Genomic DNA, 17,886 nt, shown 5'->3' on the forward strand with positions numbered 1-17,886 from the left:
AAAAAAGGTCATAGGAGTTTCATCATGAGGGGTTGGTTGTAGTATTAATTTAAAGCTGTCCCAGGGACTCTATTTCAAATCATAGCAGTAATACTGGTGAAGGGAGTGTTTAACCTTTTCTCAGGGTGCCATATTCCAGATCTGAAACACACACAATATACAAGTGTGGTACAGGCACCTATATTATCCCCACAAATATGCTAATAGCAACATTTAGGAGGGGGTGACCTCACATAGGGCACAATTGGTGAACCTGTGATGTTGTTGGACTCCTCCTCCTATCAGCCCCAGACATGAAAGCCAATGATTAGGGAGGGATGCAAATTGTACTGCTGCAACAAATGGTGGACCACAAACAGAGGCAAATGTGCTTCAAAGGTTGGGAAATTGTATGCCACCGAATACAAAGAAGGGATGTGTTCATGGTGAGTTGAATTTCACATATCAACTTTAGCTAACTAACTTTGGCTGCAGATATCTAGGTTTAAACAGAATTGGGGATAATGAAACCTTAAAGTGCTGTTGGCATCAGTTCTGATCATATATCTAGCTTGTCTCTTTCTTGTAATGAGTTGGAAGAAAAGTTATGTCTATGTCCCATTAAGAACAGACAGGGGGATATGTCTTTCTTAGGATTTGGCTGACTTCCAAGTAGTTTCTATTCTCTTAAAAGTGAAGAATGAAAAAGATGCAGATTTGGTATGAAGAAGCGTGAGATTTTAGGACCAAAAGGCTCTGTACACATTACTGGCTTAAAATGCAGCTAGGCCATTCCTTTTTTGTCAGTTTGGATGGAATCTGGTTTTAGGGAAAACACATTAAAATGCAGCAATTCATAAGGAACAATGGGTAGCTAGATATAGGATAGACACAAGAGAGGTATGCATTATGGATAATGTCCTGTGTACAGTGCTCCCAAAATCTGCAGTGGGAGCACTCTGAATAAATGGGAGTGTGGAAAATGCTAAATGGTTCAGTGGCTCATTTAGTTCACGATGTCACACAGGGTGAGAGGAGTTATGTGTAGCCTGAAGAAAATAGGATATTTTAACATTTAAAGATGATACAACACATTTATTTTCTGTCACTCCAGATGCTATGACTCAAACCAACAGGTTCAAAGTACAAGAAAGGGAATTTTGACCCAACATTACAAAGAATTTCAATTTCATTGTTCTGCATGGGACAATGACAATAAAGATATCGTATATTGTATATCGTATAGAATTTCATGGTGGTGTGAAGTGTCTGGTCACAAAACAGACTCCCTCAGAATGTGGTGAACTCTCCCTTGGCATAGGTTTTTAAGCAGAGACTGGATGGCTACCTAGAATGGGTGCTGTAACAGCAGATTTCCTGCACTGGTAGAGGAAATGGACAAGGTGCCCTTTGAGGTACAATTCAATTGTCATTATACGTACACCCCCAGCTAAGGCATGTATCTCCCAGATGCCTACCAAATCTTCATATAAAAGCCTCAGAAGAAAGGGGGGTGGACTGCTGAGCCACTGTTCAGCTATTCTTACTCTTAGAAGTGCTCTCCTAAGAGAAGGTTGCTAATGTTTAGCTAAATATTCCATATAGCTTTAAACAATCATTTCTTATGCTAGCAGGCTGTCATCAAACTATAAGAACCCATGGTCAAAGCTCATTAAAGTAAACAAGCCCCTGGTGACATTGCTATCTACCAGAGGAAGTATTTTCAACAGTACACCTATTCCCAAACAGGAACAAAGGGAGCTGCCACATTGACATGATCATTACTTACATGCTAGAGGGTTATTCCGCTTTTGTTTTGTTTTCAATAGCCAAATCAGCTTTCCTAGATTCCTATAGCCAGCTCTGGATTATTCAGTACTTTCTTTTACAATATGCCCAATACTTAAAACATAACGAGTGACTGGGGAAGCATAGTAGTGTGCAGATGTTGGGAGAAGTTGGCGTTCCCATCTTAGTCAGAGTGTCTTTATATATTCACTTTTAAGAACAAGCAACATGAATATGGTGACTAGCAATGAAGGCAAGGGCTTACAGAGAGTACAGAGAGGGATTCTGACAAAGCTGTAATTTAATTGGCTCTGGGAGCTTCCCAGAGGTGAATTAGACAAAGGCAAAACTGTTTTGATACCAACTCCAGAAGGCCCCCTGAGTTGTGTCCCATGGGATGGATATGAGATTGTATGGTGCTGGGCAAGGTGGGGCAGAGCACTTGGAAGCTTTTGCATACTTATAGGTGTCCAGAACTTGAACAAAACAACAGATAAAATCCAAAGGCTTGTGTGAGAGTCTAAAGTACATCGAAACACAAGGTGCTTTTCTAAAATAAGGAAAGTCAAAACAAACAACAATAGTGTTTCAACTCAGCTGAAATTAGTTGTCAGTGAGAAGCATGCTACATGAGAAGGACAGAATAATTCTTAAGGACAATAAGCTACTAATATTTGAAAGAGTAAGAAACATAGGCAAAACTAATAAACCCAAGGGAACATATTAATTCAAGAATAGATTTACAGTATAGGGTCATTTTCCTATAGATGTAGGTGTGAGAACACTGCAAGGTTCTATATGTAATGTTTTCTTACATACAGATATACAGACTGAGAAAGTTGCAAGCAAGCAGGCACAGGGATAGTGCCAGTTTCAAAACAGCATTTGACACAAGACAACTGCAACAACCGTGAAGCAAATACATTGCAAAAAAATTAAATGTTTCCTTTCTTTTTATATTTTTTATATCCTTGTAAGCACATCATGTTATGCCATTTTAGGCAGCAGGTTGTGATGAATTCCAAGAGATTCAAATAGACCAAGTCTTACCAGGACCCTACACTTCACTATCTTGTTTATTTAAACAATTTATATGCCACTTAAACTAAGATTGCCTTTAAGTGGTGCAAAAGTAACAAAACATAAAAAACAGTTATAACTATAAAATCAAGCTTTCATTAAAATGTCAGCTGGAATAACAGTCTTTAGTAGTACCAGAAGTTCAACAAGAATCAGGTTAGTCTGAAACTAATTTACTCAAAGCCACCCAAAACATTTCTTAACTGAACATGAATTTCAACCAAGTCCAACAGACATCACTGCATCCAAAGGAATCAAATGTTGTTTTAGAGTATAGCAGTATATTGAGAAGAGATTGCATGCCTTATCCTGCCTACTTTATCAAACGCTCTTCTGTCAGATGAATTCCACAATACAGCACTTCTAAAATTGTGTTTCTCATTTAAAGTGCAATATAGATTCTTATGTCATTAAATGAGACAGGCAACCAGAGATGTGAAGGTACTGCAAAGTCAAAGTATCTTTTTTTTAAAAAAGAAAAGAACATTTCCCCAAGAGATTTGATGAAGAAAATGTGTGACAGACTCATAGATCTTTCTTATTTTTCAGCGAGCTTCAGAAGTGTGGGATTTACATTGCAAAATTTAACTTTGCCTAGATAAATTCAATATCGGTACTTTCAAAATACTCCCTGACTCCAAAACAACAACCCTGTGACACGTTGAAGACACAGAGGTTTAATGCATTGTTTAGTTGTTTAGTCGTGTCCGACTCTTCATGACCCCATGGACCAGAGCACACCAGGCACTCCTGTCTTCCACTGCCTCCCACAGTTTGGTCAAACTCATGTTGGTAGCTTTGAGGACACTGTCCAACCATCTCATCCTCTGTCATCCCCTTCTCCTTGTGCCCTCCATCTTTCCCAACATCAGGGTCTTTTCCAGGGAGTCTTATCTTCTCATGAGGTGGCCAAAGTATTAGAGCCTCAGCTTCAGGATCTGTCCTTCCAGTGAGCACTCAGGGCTGATTTCCTTCAGAATGGATAGGTTTGATCTTCTTGCAGTCCACGGGACTCTCAAGAGTCTCCTCCAGCACCATAATTCAAAAGCATCAATTCTTCGGCAATCAGCCTTCTTTATGGTCCAGCTCTCACTTCTATACATCACTACTGCGAAAACCATATAGCTTTAACTATATGGACCTTTGTCGGCAAGGTGATGTCTCTGCTTTTTAAGATGCTGTCTAGGTTTGCCACTGCATGTGCCAAGAAGCATGTGTCTTTTAATTTCGGGACTGCTGTCACCATCTGCAGTGATCATGGAACCCAAGAAAGTAAAATCTCTCACTGCCTCCATTTCTTTCCCTTCTATTTGCCAGGAGGTGATGGGACCAGTGACCATGATCTTAGTTTTTTTGATGTTGCATATACAGTTATTTAATTGCCAACTTATTTGCCTTCAATACCATTAATACCGAAATAACAATTTAAGAATAAAAGAAATCTCCAAACAAGTTCCATTTAGGCCTCATTAACTTGGCTCAGGAGGCAAAACAAGAATGCCAAGCTTTGGCTTTAGCTGTTCCAGGGAAAACAAACTAGTGTATGTGTACTGGCTTAATCCTGGAAGTATATTTGTTTGCTTCATTGGGTGCTAAATAATCAAGAATTAAAGGTTTAAATCCTAAAAAGGGATTTTAAGAAATTGCCTTCCTTTTCAAATTTACCCATAGGAAGCTAGTCTTATGGGAGATTTATTTAATGATTTCTGTTGGCTACAGAAAACTAAGCTTTTAGTTCATACCACGTACTCTGAATATTGTATTACAGTCCACTTGTGTGACAGAGTCAACTGCTACAAAAATAAGAGAATCAGGTATAAGATTCTTTGCCTACAAGGTTCAAAAGAAATGCACAAAACAAAATTATATATAAAAATTAATGTGAGAAAGGTCTGCAAAATCACATAGTTGAATGTAGAGGGACCAATACTAATTCAGACCAGTTCTGTGTGCTGTTGTTAGGACAGTTCTCCCACAGCCCAGCCCATGAGATCCATGAATGCATAGGTGTTGGGTTCTTGTATTAATCCCTGAATACTTTCAGTAGTGACAAAATTTTATTTAAAGATATCTCACAAAATAAAAGTAAACCATTGGAAAGGCAGTTAATATACAACCTTTATCTATTGCAATCATCTTCTTTACCAGAATGCTCAAGAAGGAAAAGACAGAGAAAGGGCATTGTGAAGTGGGGAAACTGACAAATACTCTTAAAAATAAACAATCCCACTTTTTGTTTTTAGATAAAAGAAAAGCAAACTTGTACCTCCCCCCCAAAAAAAGCTTAACAGAAATTGTTCACTATCAGAAAAAGAAGAAGTTAGAACCAAAAATTGGACCTGAGACATGTCTCATTTGGCCACTGGTTTCTTAGGCTGCAATCCTAATGGGGCAGGTATAAAAAACTGAAGGTAGCTTCACCATCATATCCTATGCCCTGCTGGGCTTATGCCAGCAGAATAGAAGCAAAGATGGAACAGTGCTATTTTGTTGTTCTGTCCTTTTTCCTTTGTCTGCTTTCTTGCTTTTAATGACAACCATTATGAGGAAAATTCACTCTGCCCTCTGAAGGTCTGGTGTAGATTCATCCCTGCTTTGGGCACATCAGAGAACTGGGAATGTGATGGCTCCCAATCTGCTTATAGAGCTGCTGTTCAAACGTTCCAGCCCAATGTTCCAGATGTAGCTTTGCTATAAGTAGGGAAAGGGCAGCAGAGGTTTTCTGCAGCAGAGTGAAAGCATTCAATGTTAAATCCCTAAGGTCAAACCTCCCAATGCTTATGCTCTTTCTGGTACACTTTCCCAGGAACCAAAGTATTGCAGAGTCTATCTGGATTCATCCCATTAAGTGAAGGGAATAAATCTTTTTATAACATTATGATTTTTTTATATATAAAAACCACAACATTGCAATGACAGGGTAATAACAACATGAGCATAAACACTCTGTTGACTTACCTATTTTAAGCATATCAGAATATATCCCAATGCAAAAGGTATGTTTTGTTTCATCAGGGAGAGTAAATCCAGGTGATGTGGTTGTATTCAAAAGGGGAAGGAGAAAGAGAAAGACAGAAGAAATTCAGTTAGTTTAGATTTTTATGCAGGTTGTTTGAATTTAATACATGCAACATATTTTGCAGCACAATTATGCTTCATTTATACTAATAGTTTAGCTTTGTCTTACTATTCCTTGGAAAATAATAAAAGTAACACTATCAGTAACAATACTGAATCTAACTACTTAACCGTGCTCAGTCTTCTGAAGAAGGATTACTCAAGAAAAAGAAAGCCTTTTAATACCAGGTACATACATAAGCAGAGAGTGGAATAGGAGATTGCATCATTGACAGAGACGCTCATGAATGAACACACAATATAACACAATTGTGTGGTGGTCCAAAATATTCAGACTTGCACATACACAAACACTATGTTATAGGCCTGCCAAGACTGTGAGGTACAATCATGACCCCCATTCACACTTATACAATTAGACCAGTCTTCACCAATCTGATGTACTAGTTGGGGATGTAGTACAAACCATGTGAAGGCACCAGGTTGGCCAAGACTGAATTAGAACATCAGCATGGGGTTTAAAGTACTGTGCACAGCCACTCTTAGAATAAATATTAGCTCCTTCTCATTCCATTCCTTCCTTCTCTTTGGGTATCAGCTGTCTTTTATATAAAGAGCTTCCTTGGTTACAATGGGGCAACCTACATAAACAAGGCTTTGTCAGTAGATTCCTTGTTTCCTTTTTTGTCTAAAAAGTGTTATACAGCAAAATCAAACACAACATAGGGAGCACAATAAAACTGCAGCTTGTGTTTGGCTTTCATCCAAATATCTAATCTGCTGACACCAAATGCTCTATCTTCATGAATACGCAAAGGTGCATTGTTCTATTGGTAATCAATATTCCATCCTTGTTTGTAAACGTTCATTTAGTGGCAGTAAAACACTAAACAATGCAATAAAACAGTATACATATTTTAGCATATTTTCAATGAAAGATTCTCAAAGTATAAAAACCAACTTCTGTTTAGAAACACAGTGCACTACAAACATCAGAGCCACCAATTAAGAGACAGGAAAGGATCCAATTGGGCCATGGCAGCCTAGACATTCAACAAGGGTGCTGAGTAAGTAAGGAGGCAAAATGTGAGAAATTGAACAAATGGCAAGCTGCCTATGCCTACTTCACTTTGCACATGTTTCAGGTTATGGAGTTGCACTGCTCTACAGCAGACTTCCCATGATAAGAATAAGGTTGTTGGAGACAGTTGTCTCTTTCTATTTTGTGTTATGCCACACCCATTCCATGGCAGCCAATATGTGACTGGCAATTCAGAAAGCTCTCAAAATTTGAAATGTGCCCATTAGTCCAAAAAGTTTGGCAAGTCCTGCCTTAAGCCAATGGTCAAGTGATCAAAGAAGAGCTCAGGAAACAAGTAGAGTGTGAGGGAGTGTTTGCTGCCCAGGTGCATGCTGACCACAACCCAGTGAAGGGGAATGGTGAACCATAGAAAAAAAAACCCCAGGATATTTGTATTAGGTTGAAATAGGCCACAACTTTTTATTGACTGCATATCTAAGTAGGTCTTCACCAAGACATTGGGTGTGTGTCAAGCAGCCCATCTGCTGCTGGATAATTTGGGTGGGGTCAACCCTGAGTTGAGAGTCACCCCTGACATGTACCAGGTGCTTTCATCCTGAAGGTCACCATTGGGAGAGATGCTATGACCCATAACCCCCCTTGTGGGCTCCCAGACAGCGATACCCCTCCTGGACTCCTTTAATGGGGCACCCATTAAACTAAGGATCCAAATAATTGCTTTATTCACCAAAGTTGTGACAGCTTATGAAGTAGGCAAAAACCTGCAGAAAGAGCTACTTATTTGCAGGGGTAAAATCCTCCTCTTCTCCCAACCCAGCAACTGTATAAACCAGGCTTCCTCAACCTCGGCCCTCCAGATGTTTTTGGCCTACAACTCCCATGATCCCTAGCTAGCAGGACCAGTGGTCAGGGATTATGGGAATTGTAGTCTCAAAAACATCTGGAGGGCTGAGGCTGAGGAAGTCTGGTATAAACCATAACAAGGTCATATGTTGGCGTGCCCACTTGCATTTGAACAAGCCACTTAGAGTCTAGTAAACGGGTGGTAAATCCCATGTCGGTCTCCCAAAAAGGTGATTTTCCAAGGGTCACCCTCTTAAATACTGTGGAGGCAGGCCTGGTCTAGCTCCCTCCACCACTCTCCTGATTGGCCTTCCCACCAGACCAGCGCAACCAAAAGGAGAGTCACTGGGCACCCCCCCTTCAGCTATGATGGAAGAAGATGGCCTAACCCAGGACTCGCAGCTGCTCCAGGCAGCAAACACTGCCCACAAGGTGACCCAAGTGAACAGGAAATCTTGGATTAGAATTGGCCAAAAATAAGACAAGCCATTTTTCAAAAACATTGGAACTGGCACATATAATTTCCAAGCTAACCTGAAATCACACTCTATCCCACCCCTCCTACACAAATGACAGTTTCACTCAGATAGAAGAAGGGACTTTCTTGGTTTTATGAAGTGTTGGCAGGCATAATGGAACATATCAGTCTTCATGGTGGTGGTTGGTGGTGGAGAGTTGCACTGCACAAAATGGATGCTTTAGGGCAAAGGCTCGCCAGCTGCCAGGTACCCTTGTGGCAAATTGGCCCTTGGTCAGAGAGTGGGCATAAACCTTGATATTAACTCTGACAAACATGAATGTCTTCTCAATGCTCCCACACTTTAAGCTAGGCTCATTTGTTGAGGTTAGGATACAGGATTTAGATAGAATGGTGGAGGATTCAAATGGCTACATCATTTGCAAGTATGGTGAGCTCACCATCTATGTTAAACTCTACTTGCCCTTTCCATACGTATTAACTAGTAAAGAAAGGAAAGTTCACACAATACTGTACAGGCACGATCACCTCCTAAATGAACTACTAATTTATCATCTATACTCAGCCATTGAGCTAGAATATGAGATACAATGTAATGGGAGTCTCTGACACACTGCCTCCCTCCTACAGGGTCTCAAAGCCAATACCCTGACCACTGGTTCCCTGCCATGGTGCCAAGGTTATGAAATGTGCTTTTGATCTATTTGTTTCTTTTTTCACGAGTTGTATTGTGTGATTTTTTCTTAGCTGCTTTGAGTGTTCTTTAAAAAGAAAATCCGAACAAAAGAAATGGTTAGAAAAAGAGAGCCCACAGACCTAGCAATTTAGTTTGAAATTGAACATGATCTATTTTTCCTAGGAAAAGAAAAGAATCCAAGTTTGAAATCCCCCCCCCCACTTTTTTCAAGCATCTTGGCAGGTCTCTTTACATTTCCTGTGGAAGATTTTTTTCTCTAGCAGTTAATCGATTTTTTCAATAAGATAAAATAAAATAAAACCTCCTCTTAATCCTGTTACCATTGGCTCACTTGGGGTTTTGTGTGGTTTTTTTGTGTGGTTTTTTTGCTAAGTTAAAAGCACATGAAGATGTCAGAATGAGGACCCTAACTCCAGAGCTACCTTAGACATCGCCAGCATCTCCACAGAACTGACACCAGGCCCATCTGCAGCAAAAGACCTGATGGGACATGTGGATGAGGTACATGATCCATACGCAAAAGTTCCCTCTCCTATGGAATCAGAGGGGAATATATGGTTTGCTGACTGCTCATAATTCTTACTGGTAAGCTGCCATTTTAGGGGGCAGAGTAGGTGGGTTAAAAACATAAAGGTAGTATATGAAAGAAACTTCTCTTATTTATTATGTGATTTGAATTATTTGGGTAGAGAGAGAAAAAGATGCTGTTGGTCCCTCCAATCATACCCAGCCTTCTTTTAGGCAACATATTCCAAACAAATGGTAGTTTTCTGTTGATTTCTGTCACATCCTGCTGGAGCAAATAATCTATAATGAGGTGTCAGGCTACATTATGTTATATTTGTAATTCTTTGTAATTTAATACCACAGGCAGTAATTAGTATTTAACAGCTATCATACATGCGAGACATATAAAAGGAAAGGAAAAACATCTGATTTTAAGTTGACACTGCAGTTACAGATCAGGCTAGCAGAATAATCTGTCCTATTATCATTCATTCAGGAAGGGGGCACTATCTGAAAACTCATCAGATTCACAAGAAGGAAACAATATCTTGATCCTATGAAGTTTTTGCTTTTTACCTGTCAGTCTCTCATCATCTCAGCTGACTGCTGATATGGCAAATATAAATGATAAAGATTTCTTTTGAAAAAGGTACTTCTCAATGGGCAGCTGTCAAGGACTGCCATGAAATTAAGGCAGCTATCAACCTACCAAGAAAATTTAAGTGGCTGGAATGTGTTCATGCTCAAATAGTTTTAAAACTTTTAACGTACATCAGTAGTTTTTACACCTTGAATTTCTGCTCCTCAGTGAGGGATACTAATTCACATTCTAGAAACACTTTAAACTGCCTAAAACTTTCTGTGAAGAGTAACATTCATACATTTACAGATGGTGCTTCATTGTAGAAGAAGAGTTTGGATTTGATATCCCGCTTTATCACTACCCGAAGGACTCTCAAAGCGGCTAACATTCTCCTTTCCCTTCCTCCCCCACAGCAAACACTCTGTGAGGTGAGTGAGGCTGAGAGACTTCAAAGAAGTGTGACTAGCCCAAGATCACCGTGCAGCTGCATGTGGAGGAGCAGAGATGCGAAACCGGTTCACCAGATTACAAGACTACCGCTCTTAACCACTACACCACACTGGCTCTCAAGTACCCATGAATCTTATAAATTAATATATTTAATAATCAGCCACAAGTGGGGAGCAGCTTCTTTGACAAGAGCTAAGAACAACTGAATCAACTGTGCAAGTATATAAGCTTTACTTAAGTATCTCAGAAGGAACTGTATTGTCACTAAGCAGCAGTTGTGGAAATTCAGTCAGCTCACAGGCATTTTAAGTTCAGCATCACTCTACCACCACTGTACTTAAGACCGAACAAGAAAGTACAAGTGTGTTTCCCACCAAATAAAAACAACTACATCTAGTTTCTCTCTCCTGTAATATCTAGTCTCAGCTCATGTTTGCTGCTTGCTGCCTGCTGCCCAGGAAGACTCCCCTGTGGTGAGTGCCTGAGGGCCCTGCTCTTGCCACTTACCATCTGGCCTGGGGCGGGGCCTGAAGCCTCACAAGGACTGCTTGTTGCCTGCTGCCCAGGAAGACTCCCCTGTGTGAGTGCCTGAGGGCCCTGCTTCTTCTTGCCACTTACCACCTGGCCCAGGGAGGGCCTGACAGGCCTCACAAGGACTGCTCCTGCCACTTACTATCTGGCCCAGGGTGGGGTCTCGCAAGGATGGTTGTTGCCACTGATGCTGCTACTGCCCAGGAGGACCCGGAGGGGCGCAGAATTCTTTTTAACATTTTTTTTAAAAAAATATTTTCCTTTCCCTTTAGATTTTTTATATATGGGGGTGGGATGGATGTTTGGGTGGGCTTGGGAATTTGTTAGATTTTGATGAATTTGTAATTTTTGCAGTTTTTATTTATATTGTTTTATTGTTTTCTGGGTTGTTTTTGTTTTTTGTTTTTATTGTTTTAAGGTTTTATTGTTTTAGGCTGCGAAAGAATAACATTAATTGCCACCAATGGGGGCTACTATGAGGCCTGGGATTGCTACCGTGGAGGGGCGAGGGAGGTATGGTGGTGGGGGCAGATGTTATAGGCAAAGGGGACCGAGATATGGATACGCTCATACCCCTTCCAATCTGTGCCCCATCCCGAGGGACGAGGGTAGGGTGAGCAAGGATTACTCACCTCCGTCACTGGTGCTGTGCAATGCCAGGTCTATAGGCAATAAAACCGCCACCCTGCAAGATTTCTTGATCTCGCAGGGGGTCGACCTGGCTTGTGTGACGGAGACCTGGGTGTGCGAAGGGGCAACAGTTACCTTACGAGAGATGGCGCCCCCGGGTTTCTCCGTCCTCCACCAGTCACGGACTGTGGGCTGGGGGGGGGAGGGGTGGCATTATTAATCCGGGAAGATTGTCCTTTCAGGGCTCTACCATCACCATCGATCCCCGGCATTGAATGTGTTGGCCTAGTGTGGGGCTCCGAGGAGAGCTTGGCTGTCTGGCTGGTGTACCGGCCACCTAGCGCACCAACAGCCACCCTGTCAGGCTTATTGGAGGCGGTGGCCGGCTGGGCCTTGGAGTTCCCTAACCTATTGGTATTGGGGGACTTTAACATCCATGCTGATGCCACTCCCTCCTCACAGGCTCTGGACCTGATGTCTTCCATGGCGACACTAGGGCTCTCCCAGTTTGTTTCAGGCCCCACACATCAAGCAGGCCACACGCTGGATTTGATCTTTGGCGTAGGTATAGATGTGATCATGAAGGTGCCGTGGTCTGATCACTACGCTCTGAAAGCCAGGATTGACTTTCCACCCCCACCCTGCTTAGGTGGCGAGCCAATTTGGGCTCGCCCGCAGAGGCTGATGGACCCTGATAGATTCCGCCAAGCCTTGCGGGACCTTGCTCCCCCTGGCGACTCATTGACTGAGCTTGTTGAGGGCTGGAATACCCAACTCCTGGCAGCCATCGATGAGATCGCACCTAAGTGCCCTCTGCGACCCCGCAGAAACCGGGCTCCCTGGTTTACTGAGGAGCTCCGGAAAATGAAGCGGGACCTCAGATGGCTAGAGCGAGTATGGCGGGGTGCCCATGACGGAGCCTCAAGAACATCTTATAGGGCTTTTATGAAAACCTATGAGATGGCGGTGAAGGCTGCTAAGAAGTCATACTTCTCGGCCTCCATTGCATCCGCTAGCTCTCGCCCAGCACAATTATTTAGTATAATCAGGTCTTTCAACGTCCCTTGAGGGACAGCCAAATTTAAATAACAATTTGACACACAGCTGTGAGGCATTTGCGAGCTTTTTTGCGGAGAAGGTCTTGTTGCTCCGCCATGACCTCCCTGCCAATTTGGATACAATAAAGGAACTAGAGGCCCCTCGACTGTCCTCAGGTCCAGTATTGGACCACTTTGACCGGATATCCCCAGCCGATGTGGACAGACTCCTCCGAGCTGGAAAGCCCACCACCTGTCCTCTCGACCCGTGCCCATCTTGGCTGATTAGAGCGTGTCCAGACGAGGTGCGGGCCCTCCTGGGGGATATCATCAATTTGTCCCTTGGCACGGGGACATTCCCAGGGGAACTGAAGGAGGCAGTGGTGCGCCCGCTCTTAAAGAAAACATCATTGGATCCTTTAGATCTATCCAATTACCACCCGGTTTCGAATCTTCCGTTCCTGGGTAAGATGATTGAGAGAGCGGTTGCTGAACAGCTTGGTGGGTTTCTGGATGAAACATCGGCTCTGGATCCATTCCAGTATGGCTTCCACGCTGGTCATGGGACCGAGATGGCTCTGGTTGCCCTAACAGATGATCTTCGTACACAGCTGGATCGAGGTGGGTCGGGGCTGCTGATTCTTCTAGATCTGTCAGCAGCTTTTGACATGGTCGATCACGAACTTCTGGACCACCGCCTTGCCAACGTGGGGATCCAGGGCACAGTCCTTCAATGGCTGCGCTCGTTTCTCTCTGGCCGGGGACAGAGGGTGGCGCTTGGGGGGGAACTGTCATCGCACCACTCCTTGGTGTGTGGAGTACCTCAGGGTGTGATACTCTCCCTGATGCTTTTCAATATCTTTATGCGCCCCCTCGCCCAGCTTGTTCGGAGTTTTGGGCTGGGTTGCCATCAGTATGCCGGTGACACCCAACTCTATCTGTTGATGGATGGCCATCCTGACTCGGCCCTAGACACACTGACCAGATGTTTGGAAGCTGTAGCTGGATGGTTACGTGGGAGTCGGTTGAAGCTAAATCCTTCGAAGACAGAGGTCCTGTGGCTGGGACGGGGCGATATGGGATTGGGGGGGCAACTCCCATCTCTTGCGGGGGCACAATTAGTGCCAGCACCGTCCGTTAAGAGTTTGGGTGTAATCTTCGACACCTCCCTTTCCATGAAGGCGCAGATTGCAGCTATAACAAAGGCGGCATTTTTCCATCTCCACCAAGCTAAGCAGTTGGCTCCTTACCTCTCTCGCCCTGACCTAGCCACTGTGATCCACACGACGGTCACCTCCAGACTGGATTATTGTAACTCGCTCTACGTGGGGCTGCCCTTGAAACTGACCCAGAAACTCCAGCGGGTGCAGAATGCTGCAGCGAGACTCCTTACGAGGTCTTCGCTGCGGGATCACATTCACCCGGTGCTATACCAGCTGCACTGGCTCCCGGTGGAGTACAGGATCAGGTTTAAGGTGCTGGTTTTAACCTTTAAAGCCCTATACGGCCTAGAACCCTCGTACCCACGGAACCGCCTCTCCTGGTATGCCCCACAGAGAAACTTACGGTCTTCAAATAAAAACATCTTGAAGGTCCCAGGCCACAGAGAAGTTAGGCTGGCCTCAACTAGAGCCAGGGCTTTTTCGGCTGTGGCTCCGATCTGGTGGAACACTCTGTCACAAGAGACCAGGGCCCTGCGGGACTTGACATCTTTCCGCAGGGCCTGAAAGACAGAGCTGTTCCACCAGGCCTTTGGCCAGGGCACAGCCTGACTCCCTCCCTCAGCAATCTTCATGGAGCTCTGGTCCAATGGTTGCCAGTGGCTTGAATTAATTAATTTTATAATGAATGATTTTAGAATGTTGTTTATGCTGTACTTTTGTACTGTTTTATTGTTGTTAGCTGCCCTGAGCCTGGCTTCGGCAGGGGAGGGCGGGATATAAATAATAGTTGTTTATTATTATTATTATTATTATTATTATTATTATTATTATTATTATTTTAAGATCTAATGATGTCCTGTGTTTTTCCACCCCAACTCCACTGCATTGTTTTCTGACAGTGTGAAAGGGAAAACATAGATCATGACATTATATGAGGCAAATTCCATTAGCGGGGGAAGGGGAAGAGGAATTAGACATGTGGTTGCTTGGTGGCATATATATGTTTAACAAAACTTCTATCTTGGTCCTTGTGTTGTTTAGTCGTTTCTGACTCTTTGTGACCCCATGGACCAGAGCACGCCAGGCACTCCTGTCTTCCACTGCCTCCTGCAGTTTGGTCAATTATTTTCTTCCACATCAATAATAGAATGCCCAGGATCTTGACAAGATCAATGGGATGATTCCAGGATTAGTCATGCTTAGGATAGAATCGCTCAAACCAATACCATTGATTTCAATTTGCCTCTCACCTGGATCCAACCCATATTTAATTTTGGGGTGGGGGCAGAGACTTAAAACTAGTGGGATCTGGTCAATAGCTAGCTTCTGCATTTTGTACCAGTTACAGTTTCTGGACATTTTTCACAGGCAGCCCTACTCAGAGCTCTAGACTGGAAATAACCAGAGTATGCAAGACCAGCCTTTCCTCAGGAATGAGAAGGGACATACTAGCTGAAGCTGAGAAAAAGTGCTGCTAGTTATGACTTCTACCTGCCTATTCAGGAACAAAACTGAGTTCAGAAACACTCCAAACTACTTATTTGCTATTGTGAGAGGAATATAATCCCATTCAGGGCAGGTCACACACATGTCCTGGGTCAGGAATCCTTTCTACTAACAGGATTTCCATCTTGTCTGGGTAAAGCTTCAGCTTGTTAGCCTACATCTCAGACACTGGTTCAGGGTTTCCACTACACTTCACAAAGCAGTTTTATGTAACAGCTGAACAACACAGTGACAAGATGGATTCCTAATGAATTCCAGAATTCAAAGGCCATGGGCTGCAGATTAGTTTTTCAGTATCACCTACTTAGACCTGCCTGCCAGGCATGATCAGAACCAACATAAAATGCTACATCCATTAACAAACTCATCCAGGTAGCTCAGAAATATTGTTGATGGCATCAAGAACCACTTTAAGCTCTGTAAGATTCAACAGCGATGCACTCCACCTGACTGTTGCAAGCAAAGATGAAATTGTCTGCCAAGGTGATAAAAGCTGCTTCCATTCCTGAAGCAGATCAGAAATCAAACTGAAAAGGATACAAATCCTCCAAATGATTCTGCTAGCAGCACAGTAGTGGCTATCATAGTGGTTATAGCTGCTGGTGTAGAGGCAGATTTGCAACATTGGGAGCTACAACACACTTGTTGATACTGAGTCAGTGGCTCTTCTGGGCAACTCTTTGGTGCTGCCTCTGCTGTTTGCTAGAGTTAAGGCTGCTTGCCAGATTTTGCAGCAGCTCTAGTTACCTCTGGTTGGATGTAATGACTGCAGCATCTCACATCCAGGTTTCTATCACCACAGTATCTACAAATTAATAGAATTAGAAAAAATGCAGACAACATGGATGTTAATTTAACTGGGATTAGTGTTCATGAGCTGATTACCTGAAGTGTGTTTAACAGCATCTAAATTGTATTATGCCCAGACGTTCAGTGGGATTACAGGAACAGTTGGATGCTGAGTTGGTACCTATTTAATACTTGTTTAATGGCAGATTATAATATATTGCTAAAAAGCAAGCATTGTTTCTTAAAGTATTTGACAAAGCAGAAACTTCTGCTATTAAACCACCCAAAATATTGTTTAAAAGACAGTGGAATTGTACATCATTTAAAATATTGAACATATTGGGAACCTCTACAGGGGAGGGATGTTTAGCAATATAGGACCACTGAATATATATTGTGATACATTCTGTTTACTATTCATAACTACAACCACATCTGCACTGAGCAACTGTGCTACGTAATCCAGTTGACAGTGTATGTGTCTAAAGCCTGTCTTGACAGTGCCACTTCCTATGAAGTTTCATTCCTTCGCAAAGGCAGCTCAAATAAAAATTATCCAATATGTAGTTTGCATGAATCTCAGGCAGATTGTCCATGGTGCCAGTAGATTTTCAAATCTCTTCCCACCTGAAAGGTTGTCATGTAAGGTATACCGTATTTTTCGCCCCATAAGACGCACCGGCCCATAGGACGCACCTAGTTTTTTTGGGGGGAAATAAAGGAAACAAATTTTTATTCCCCCCCCCAGGTGCGCTGCGCTAATCCCGAAGCTTGGGGCGTGCGGAGCTCAGCGCGCCCCAAGCTTCTGGGTGCCGGCAAGCAGTCCGCTAGCCCTGGGAGAGCCACGCGGCTCTCCCAGGGCTAGCGGACCTTTGCGCTAATCCTGAAGCTTGGGGCGTGCGGAGCTCAGCGCGCCCCAAGCTTCTGGGTGCCGGCAAGCAGTCCGCTAGCCCTGGGAGAGCCACGCAGCTCTCCCAGGGCTAGCGGAGCGCTGCACTAATCCCGAAGCTTGGGCCGTGCAGAGCTCAGCGCGCCCCAAGCTTCTGGGTGCAGGCAAGGTCTCCGCTAGCCGTGGGAGAGCTGGGTCTCCCACAGCTAGCGGATAGCTTCCTGAAGCCTGGAGAGCGAGAGGGGTCGGTGCGTACCGACCCCCCTCACTCTCCAGGCTTCAGCAAAAGCCTGCATTCGCCCCATAAGACACACACACATTTCCCCTTCATTTTTGGAGGGGGGAAAGTGCGTCTTATAGGGCGAATAATACGGTAGTTGACATGTTAGTATGAGCAGTTCCAGAACAAAGTGAGTTATACCATACTCTAGAAGGCTTTGAGCCATAAATGGGTTCTAAATGTATTTTTCTTTGGGATGTTTAAAATCGATGTGAGTTCGTACTTCTTTAACCAATATGCTGATCCTAAACACTTATCTAGAGTATCCACTGTGACAACAGGCCAGAACCTGATGGGGCAACATAAATGTGCCTGGCACTTTTCTGACTTCTAAAGTTGGACTTCTGTACCACTGATGTTGCATTGTGATTTTTTCCATGCCATGTTTTATGTTGTGTTTTATTTTGTGCTATGTTGAACTGTATACTGCTTAGATATTTTAATGTTTAGTAGTCTAGGTTTTAACATTAATAATGATAATAACATAAATCAGAAAGGGTGACCCAGTTTTAAATACCAGTTGAAAAAAGGCAGAT

The 17,886-nt window shown here is 43.2% G+C and overlaps 1 protein-coding gene and 1 long non-coding RNA gene across 4 annotated transcripts in view; one reads left to right on the plus strand and one right to left on the minus strand.

Annotated features, from left to right (window-relative positions):
- The window catches only part of NCAM2 (neural cell adhesion molecule 2), a 198,116-nt gene that overhangs the window by 138,141 nt on the left and 42,089 nt on the right, over positions 1-17,886 (minus strand). The window lies entirely within an intron of this gene.
- LOC310705651 lies at positions 207-9,597 on the plus strand. Its single transcript, XR_014525430.1, has 3 exons — positions 207-425; positions 6,897-7,011; positions 9,359-9,597. It is a non-coding gene; the product is annotated as an uncharacterized lncRNA (long non-coding RNA).

Source organism: Podarcis liolepis (assembly GCF_965112155.1).
Source record: "Podarcis liolepis genome assembly, chromosome: 4".
NCBI classification, from domain to species: domain Eukaryota; kingdom Metazoa; phylum Chordata; class Lepidosauria; order Squamata; family Lacertidae; genus Podarcis; species Podarcis liolepis.